At 43.4% G+C, this 9319-nt stretch overlaps 1 non-coding gene across 1 annotated transcript; it reads left to right on the forward strand.

Annotated features, from left to right (window-relative positions):
* Window positions 1–2949: 2949 nt before the first annotated feature.
* Window positions 2950–3056, forward strand: LOC125996699 (U6 spliceosomal RNA). The gene has a single exon (XR_007491380.1). It is a non-coding gene; the product is annotated as a U6 spliceosomal RNA (small nuclear RNA).
* The last annotated feature ends 6263 nt before the right edge of the window (window positions 3057–9319 follow it).

Raw genomic sequence — 9319 nt, forward strand, 5'->3', positions numbered from 1 at the left:
CTGTGGGGCCGGGCGGTGGCGCTCGAGGTAAGGTGCCTGCCTTACCTGCGCTAGCCTAGGAGACGGACCGAGGTTCGATCCCCCGGCGTCCCATATGGTCCCCCAAGCCAGGAGCGACTTCTGAGCGCATAGCCAGGAGTAACCCCTGAGCGTCACCGGGTGTGGCCCAAAAAACCAAAAAAAGAAAAGAAAAAATATCTGTGTTTCTGGGGCTGGAGGGAAGGTACAGTGGGTAAGGCACTTGTCTTGCATGCAACAGAACTGATTTTGGTCTCCCTGAGTACAGCGCCAGGAGTAAGCCCTGAAGACCACATGTGTGGCCTCAAAACCACACACACACACACACACACACACACACACACACACACACACACACACACGTACCAAAGCTCATCTCCTGTGTGGCCCTCTGGAGGCCTATAAGGATTCTTATTTGTAGAATTAAAACTGAGAACTGTATTTTTCCACTGCATTTGAATCTGATTACTGACAGTCCCAACATTATCTAACAATTATTTCATAGTTATCACGAGCTAAATGCTTGGGGAGAATTACCTCTCTCAAGTTTCAATCAGCTCTGTGATGTAAGTGCTGTGATTAGCCTTTCACATATGAGAAAGCTGACACAAAGAGGTGAAGCAACTCCCCCACAGTCAAAGGCAGACTTTGTGACCTGGGATTCACACATGGGTGGGCAGGATCTAGGATCAGTGATCAGTACAACTCTGTAATACTCTGAAGTACAACTATAGAATGTTCTCATTCTTTTATTTATTTTGGTGGAGTTTTTTTGGGGGGAGGGGTCACACTCAGTGGCGCTCGGGGGTTACTCCTGTCTCTGTGCTCAGAAATCTCTCCTGGTAGGCACGGTGGACCATATATGACACTGGGATTCGAACCACCAATTGTCCTAGACTGGCTCCTTGCAAGGCAAACACCTTACCGCTGTGCTATCTCTCCAGTCCATGGTTCTCATTCTTTAAAGTCGATAAGGTGGGAACACCTCCCAGCCTGGTGGTGCTTGAGCTATACCTGTTGGTGCCAGGTTTGATCCCCAACATCCCATATGACCACTTGAGCCCACCAGAAGTAACCTCTGAGCATTGCCAGGTATGACTAAAACAACAACAACCCAAATCAAAACATGTATTATTCTCTTCCTCTGCCCTCACGTCTAAATACATTTTGTTTAGTAAAAACTATCTTGCGAGGTCCAGAGCACTAGTAGAGTGGGAGGGCATTTGCCTTGTACGCTGCTGATCTGGGTTCCATCCCTGGCATCTCATATGGTCTCCTGAGCCTGCCAGGAGTGATTCCTGAGTATAAAGCTAGGAGTAATCCATGAGCAACTCAAAACCAACCAACCCAACAAAATCCCCAAATCCCCAAAAATAATAACCCAAAAGGAAACTGGGGTGATAGCATAGTGGGTATGGCATTTGCCTTGTACAATTGACCCAGGTTCAATCCCTGGCTTCCCGTATGGTTCCCTCCACCCAGGCCTGCCAGGAGCAATTTCTGAGCACAGAGCCAGGAGTAACACCTGAGCACTGCGGGTGTGGCCCAAAAACCAAAACCAAAAACAATACCCCCCAAATCTAGATAGATAAAAAAAAACTTACAAATGAAAAAATAACATAAAGAACTAGAGGGCTGCAGAAACTCAAAGGGCTGGAGTGCAACTCCTTCCCAAGAAGAGAAAGTGACTAATAGACAAGGAACAAATGGCAGAAAAGTAAATAAAAGAGGCTCTTTAAGATTCCATGGGGGCATGAGGAAGGTGTTGTTGGCAGGGAGTCACACTCTGGTTCTCAGGGTTTATTCCTGATTCTGAGTTCAGGAGTCACTCCTGGTGGTGGTCTAGGACCACTCTGGGGCTGCACACCAAACATCAGTTGCCCATGTGCAAGGCGAGTGCCTTATCAGCTATATTATCCCTCCCTGAATATATATATATATATATATATATATATATATATATATATATATATAATTTTTTTTTTTGTTTTTTGGGTCACACCTGGCAGCGCTCAGGGGTTAATCCTGGCTCTATGCTCAGAAATCGCTCCTGGCAGGCTCGGGGGACCATATTGGATGCTGGGATTTGATCCACCATCCTTCTGCATGCAAGGCAAATGTCATTTCTCCATGCTATCTCTCCAGTCTCCCTAAAATATTCTTTTGTACTTTTCTTTTCTTTTTTTTTTTTCTCCCCTCTGCCTTTTCATCATTGTTGATGTTGTGAGGAACAAGAGTTTCATATAGTCCTTTGCTGTGGGGGCTCCACATTTAGCTATGATGCTTGAAGAGAGGGCAGGAGAATGCAAAGTATTCTTTGTAGCACGCTTAATACTAGTAAAACTGTCGCCTTATCGAATTTGTGAGTAATAAAATGGTTGAATTGATTAAATTGATGCAGTTAAAGTCCCTAAGACAAACAAAAATCAAATGAACTGATTTTTTGTTTTTCTTTCAACTCCACCAAGAGAGATTGTGAGAAACAAAAGTTGCCCCTGTCCTGTTTCCCTGTCTTCAAAGTCAGATACTGTTAGAATTAAATAGACCAGTTTGGAAATTTGATCTTTTTGCTTGAGCAGATTATACCTTGACAAATTCTTTCCTTTTTTTTGGGGGGGGGGGGACACCTAGCATTGCTCAGAACTTACTCCAGGCTCTTCACTTAGGGGTCACTCTTGGTGGTGTTCAGGGGGTCAGATGGGAACGTAGGGTGCTGGGGATCGAATCTGGGTTGGCCGTATGCAAGGCAAGAATCCTACCAGCTATACATACCATAGCTCTAGCCCTGAACAAATCATTTCTTTTTTTTTTTCTGAGTTTGAGTCTTCTATATAATGATGGCTATTAACTTGAGTAATAATTATTTTCAAACTTTGTACTACATACATTTTTCAAGTTAAAATTTTAGTGAATTTCAAGAAGTATAAAGGAGTGCTCGTTTCGGCAGCACATATACTAAAATTGGAATGACACAGAGAAGATTAGCATGGCCCCTGCACAAGGATCACACGCAAATTTGTGAAGCGTTCCATATTTAAAAAAAAAAAAAGAAGTATAAAGGAAAGCTTATGAATCCTTAAGTGTTTTTTAAATAATATCTTTATTTAAACACCATGATTACAAACATGACTATAGTTGGATTTTAGTCACAACAAGAACACCCCCCTTCACCAGTGCAACATTCCCACCGCCAATGCCCCCTTCTCCCTCCTCCCACAACCCCTGCCTGTATTTGAGACAGGCATTCTACTTCTCTCATTCACTAAGATTGACATGATAGCTGTTAGTGTAGTTATTTTTCTAACTGCACCACTACTCTTTGTGGTAAGCTTTATATTGTGAGCCAGTTCTTCTGACCTTAATCTCTCTTGTCTCTGGGGATTATTACTATAATGTTCTTATTTTTTCTTTTTCTTTTTTTTTTTTTTGTTTTTTTTGTTTTTTTGGGTCACGCCCGGCGTTGCTCAGGGGTTACTCCTGGCTGTCTACTCAGAAATAGCTCCTGGCAGGCACGGGGGACCATATGGGACACCGGGATTTGAACCAACCATCTTTGGTCCTGGATTGGTTGCTTGCAAGGCAAACACTGCTGTGCTATCTCTCCGGGCCCTGTTCTTATTTTTTCTTAAAATCCATAGACCAGTGAGACTCTTTTTTTTTTTTTTTTTGGTTTTTGGGTCACACCCGGCAGTGCTCAGGGGTTACCCTTGGCTCTACGCTCAGAAATCGCCCCTTGTAGGCACAGGGGACCATATGGAATGCCGGTATTTGAACCACTGACCTGCATAAAAGGCAAACGCCTTACCTCTATGCTATCTCTCCGACCCCCTCTTTGGTTTTTATTTTCTTTTTAGGTCAGTGAGACTATTCTGTGTCTATCTCTCTCCCTCTGACTTATTTCACTCAGCATAATAGATTCCATGTACATCCATGTATAGGAAAATTTCATGACTTTATCTCTTCTGACAGCTGCATAATATTCCATTGTATCTATGTACCACAGTTTCTTTAGCCATTCATCTGTTGAAGAGCATTTTGGTTGTTTCCAGAGTCTGACTATTGTAAATAGCACTGCAATGAATATAGGTGTGTGAACAAATTATTTCTAACATTTCTTTCCTATATAAAGACCTTCTCTGATGCTATTTGAAAGGGTTTGCTAAATACATACTGTGTGCTTGCACACTTTTAACAATGTGGAATAAACTTGGGCACAAGGATGCCAATTTGCAGAGGTTTTTGAGTCAGCTATGGAGTAAAAAATACTTCCCTTAATGATGGCAAATAAACTATGCTCCTTCCTACAGTTCAGTTCTCTTCCACATAAAGAGATTAAACTCATATCTATAAATAACAATACCAAGCATCCACCTAAACAAAATGCCCTTTTTGCATTTCCTCACACCCAAAATTGTTTCTGTCTCAAAGATATGCTCTCCTGGGGGCCGGAGAGATATCTTGGAGGTAAGGTGTTTGCCTTGCATGCAGAAAAACGGTGGTTCGAATCCTGGCATCCCACATGGTCCCCCGAGCCTACCAGGAGCGATTTCTGAGCATAGAGCCAGGAGTAACCACTGAGCACTGCTGGGTGTGACTCCCCAAATAATCAAACAAACAAACAAAAAAGATATGCTCTCCTAAGTTTGAAGTATGCATTTTCTTGGTCAACTCTCAAAGCCAAATGCTTTATTGCTTTGGGGCATGAGAGATAGAAAATAAAGCAGGTAAGTCACTTGCTTGCACGCAACTGTCTAGGATTCCATCCCTGACACCACAGTCCTGCTGGGAGTGATCCCTGAGCAGAGAGCCAGGAGTAAGTCCTGAGCACTGCTGATGTGGTCCCCAAGCCAAAATACATAAATAACATTTAAAATTGCTTTACATTTTCCTTTACTCAGTATAGCCCACTTTTTTTTTTTTTTGGTCACATCCGGCAGCGCTCAGGAGTTACTCTATGCTCAGAAAATTGCTCCTAGCAGGCTTGGGGGACCAAGCAGAATGCCGGGATTTGAAACACCATCCTTCTGCATGCAAGGCAAATGCCCTACCTCCATGCTATCTCTCTGGCCCCTGTATAGCCCACTTTTATAAATGCATATAAGTTTCAGTAAAGACGCTGGGAGGTGAGGCTGGTGAGGTGACGCTAGAGGTAAGGTATCTGCCTCACAATCACTAGCCAAGGAAGGACCGCGGTTCAATCCCCCAGCATCCCATATGGTCCCCCCAAGCCAGGGGCAATTTCTGAGTGCTTAGCCAGGAATAACCCCTGAGCATCAAACGGGTGTGGTCCAAAAAAAAAAAAAAGATGTTGGGAGTCACCTACCCAGAATTCTGTTGGTTTTTTTCCTCTGATTAACCCTCAGCTTAAATTCTGGAAAAGTTTATTCCTTTCCTTCATGCAGTGGTAATATTTTATTTTAGCACTTTTAGATTCTCTTAAAGGTTGAAAGTAACCCGAATGGCCCCAAAACACAATGCAGAAAAGGTATGTGGGGACAGAGTGATAGGGTCCTTGCAAGTGGCATACCTGGATTCAGTCCCTGGCACCCCATGTGGTCCCTCAAGCCTGCCAGGATTAAGCCCTGAGTACCACAAGATGTGGGGGGAATAAACACCTAAAACAACCAGGAACACATAAAAGGCAGCTGCACTTCTATATTCATTACAGCACTATTCTGGAAACAACTGAAGTACTCTAGAACAGACACTTTATATATGGATACAGAAGCTATGGTACAAATATATGCAACTGCTTTTTTTTTGGTTTTGGTTTTTGCACCACACCTGTTGACACTAAGGGGTTACTCCTGGCTATGCACTCAGAAATTGCTCCTTGCTTGGGGGACCATATGGGACGCTGGGGGATTGAACCGAGAACCGTCCTAGGCTAGTGCTTGCAAGGCAGACGCCCCACCCTTAGCACCACCAGTCTGGCCCCTACTTCTAGGAAAAAATAAAGTCATGAAATTTTTATGATACATGGATGGACATGCAGAGTAACATGCTGAGTGAAATGAATCAGAGGGAAAAGGACAGATGTAGAATGATTGCACTCACATGTAAGATATAAAGAACATAGGAGAATAATACCTACAGACAAAGGAAATGAAGGCCAGGAAGTCTGGTCTTACTAGAAAGTTTGCCACAATGTGGGCAATTAGATGGGAAGGGACCACTACAACAATAATAATGGGAAGTGATCATCTCTCTGGACCAGAGCTGGGAGCCGAAAAGCATGATAATCTTTCAGTACTGCAAACTACAGTGCCTCAACGGAAAAAAGAAAAACGAAAAATGTCTGCCATAGAGGCAGTCATAGGGACTGGAGGAATCTGGTAAGATTGGTGGAGAAAGTTGGACACTGGTGAAGGGATGGGTGTTCCAACATTGTAGGAATGAAACTCAATCATGAAGTTTTATAACTTTGTATCTCATAGTTATTGAATACATTTTTTAAAAATCAAAAAATGGGGGCTGGAGAGATAGCATGGAGGTAAGACGTTTGCCTTTCATGCAGGAGGTCATCGGTTCAAATCCCAGCGTCCCATATGGTCCCCCGTGCCTGCCAGGAGCAATTTCTGAGCCTGGAGCCAGGAATAACCCCTGAGCACTGCCGGGTGTGACCCAAAAACCACAAAAAAAAAAAAAAAAATCAAAAAATGTTGAGGCTGGAGAGATAGCACAGCAATAGGGTGTTTGCCTTGCACACGGCCAACACAGGACGGACCCTGGTTCTATTCCCGGCATCTCATATGGTCCCCCGTGCCAGCCAAGAGCGATTTCTGAGCGCCGCCAGGTGTGACTAAAAAATAAATAAATAAATAAATAAATAAATAAATAAATAAATAAATAAATAAATAAATAAAAAACGTTCCCAAGAATGTTTAGTCATTCAGACGGGCAAAAGGAGACTTTAAATTCTGCAAGTTGGGGCCTGAGAGATAGCACAGTAGGCAAGGCTTTCTTTTCCTGGGGTGATATGGATTTGCTTCTGAGCGTCCCGTATGGTCCCCTGAGCCTGCCAAAAGTGATCCCTGAGTGTAGAGCCAGTACTAATCTCTGAGCAATCCTGGGTATGGTCCCAAAGTGAAACAAAAAGAAAACTAAAATTGTGCTTGAAGGAGGCTGGAGTGATAATACAATGGGATGAACACTTGCTTTGAGTGCATCCTATCAGCATCCCATGTGGTCCCCAGAGGCCCACCAGGAATAACTTTTGAGCACATAAACCCTGAGCACACTTGGGTGTGGCCCCGAAACATCCCCCTACAAAAAATTGTGCAAGCTTACTTACTTCTATATTAAGATCCTCCCAGGCTGGTGGTATCTATCTGTCTCCTATTTTTCTACAATTTTTTGGGGGGGTTCGGGCCACATCCGTTTGATGATTAGGGGTTACTCCTAGCTAAACACTCAGAAATTGGCCCTGGCTTGGGGGGACCATATGGGACACCGGGGAATCGAATTGCGATCCTTCCTTGGCTAGCGCTTGCAAGGCAGACACCTTACCTCTAGTGCCACCTTGCCGGCCCCTTTTTCTTTTTTTTTTATTTATTTTTTATTTTTTTTATTATTTTAATTATGACAACAAAGATGCAAAGAAAGAGGACAGGGTAAAGTTACAGTGGAAGCCCAATCACCCATAAACAGAATTCTCGGTAGTCCCATCGATGATATCCCAGCCTTGAACTTTCAGCCAAAGAACATTAAGAAAAACTAAACTGAACCCATGTACAATACAATTACTTTGTCCCTCAAATCCCCAGTTGTAGTACATACTATTTCTTAGCAGCACACAATATAATCTAAAGACATATGACTTATGTAACTCCTTAAACATTGAGGGAAAAGTACATTTCTCTAGTTCCATGCACATGCTTACTAGTTTAAGTTAGCCTCAAAAGTTTTAGTGGGTTGTTTTTCTTAAGGATTGGAGTCAAGGGAACATAGTAAAAAATGGTATTAAAGTGGCATTTGTTTGCATAGGCCCACCAAAACATAAGGGATATGGAAAGGCAAATTATGGTCTAAATACAAGGAGACCCTACCCCTGAAGTTTCCTGGCACAGGACTGACTCTAGGCTCCAGGCACACTAGTTTGTCCAATTCAAGTCATCCTCTGTAGTGGCAATACACCTCCATTCCTCACTTAGTCTCTGTTGTTGTTGGTATCATGCTTCTATATTAAAGATCCTGGAGTCTGCATATCCCATATTGTAGTCAGGATGGTGCTGAGCATCCTCTCATTTCACCTCACACTTATGGGGCAATAGAGAGAACCATGTCCTGTAGAGCGGGTCATTGTTGTTGTCAAGTCTTCTCAGTGTAAACGGAAGTCTCTTTTTAGGAGGTCGATGTCAGACCCTTGGTAGAGCCTTTCCTGGTAGAGGACTGCTTCCAGCTGTTGCTATAAAAGACCTTGGATGTTTCGTAGATAGCTTGCCTGGTTCCGGCGTGAATGGAGGATGCCCATTCTTCTGAGGCCTGTGCCAGGTCATTATATCAATGTTCAGGGTGTAAGGTACATTGTACTGAGATTTATTAGATAAGAACTTATCTGTATGTATGGTGTTTTCCCATTTTAATGTGTCTATGCAAACAAGGATCAATGCCATGAAGCTTTATTGGTGCATCTGGAGGCAATGGGAACAAGACCAGCAATTTCCATGACAGAGTTCAATCATAGGCATCAAACTGAGGGACAGTTCCACCAACAATCCTTACTGAACAAATTACAAAGAAAAGACAAGATGAAAAGTGGATAGAAACATCATAGTAGAAGAATATATAGAGAGTTACATCAGTTAAAGAAAATACCCATAAAATATTCAAAAGATATATGTGTTCAATATGTGTTCAATTTCTGTCCTTCTAAGTAGTTCTGGGATTTGTTAGATCTACTGTATGTCTTTGGTCAGAGAATAGAACTGTGTGTTACTGAAGTTAAGAAGAGTAAATCTGAGATACTAATGATTGGGAGGAGCATATTGGGAGGAGCACTTGCCTTGCTAGTGCCCCCGCGCGGTTTGCAAAATGTAGACTGGTATGAAATTGCCAGTGACAGCCTGAGTATAGCTGAGCAGCTATCTGCCACCCCCCAGATCAATCTCCACCCCCTTAGCCAACCTCTGTAGCCAGCCTAGGAGTGGGGAAAACCCAGGGTGCCCCATCAGCTCCTTCCAGAAACCCACCTGGAGATCCAGAGGAAAGGGGGAGAGGGGGGTCGGGTGACCCATGTCCGAGCCCCCCTACCCTAAGCCGGGCCCAGAGGCCGCTGGCACATGCGGAGGCCTGCCAGCTG

The sequence above is a fragment of the Suncus etruscus genome, chromosome 18, assembly GCF_024139225.1.
Source record: "Suncus etruscus isolate mSunEtr1 chromosome 18, mSunEtr1.pri.cur, whole genome shotgun sequence".
In the NCBI taxonomy this organism is placed as follows: Eukaryota; Metazoa; Chordata; class Mammalia; order Eulipotyphla; family Soricidae; genus Suncus; species Suncus etruscus.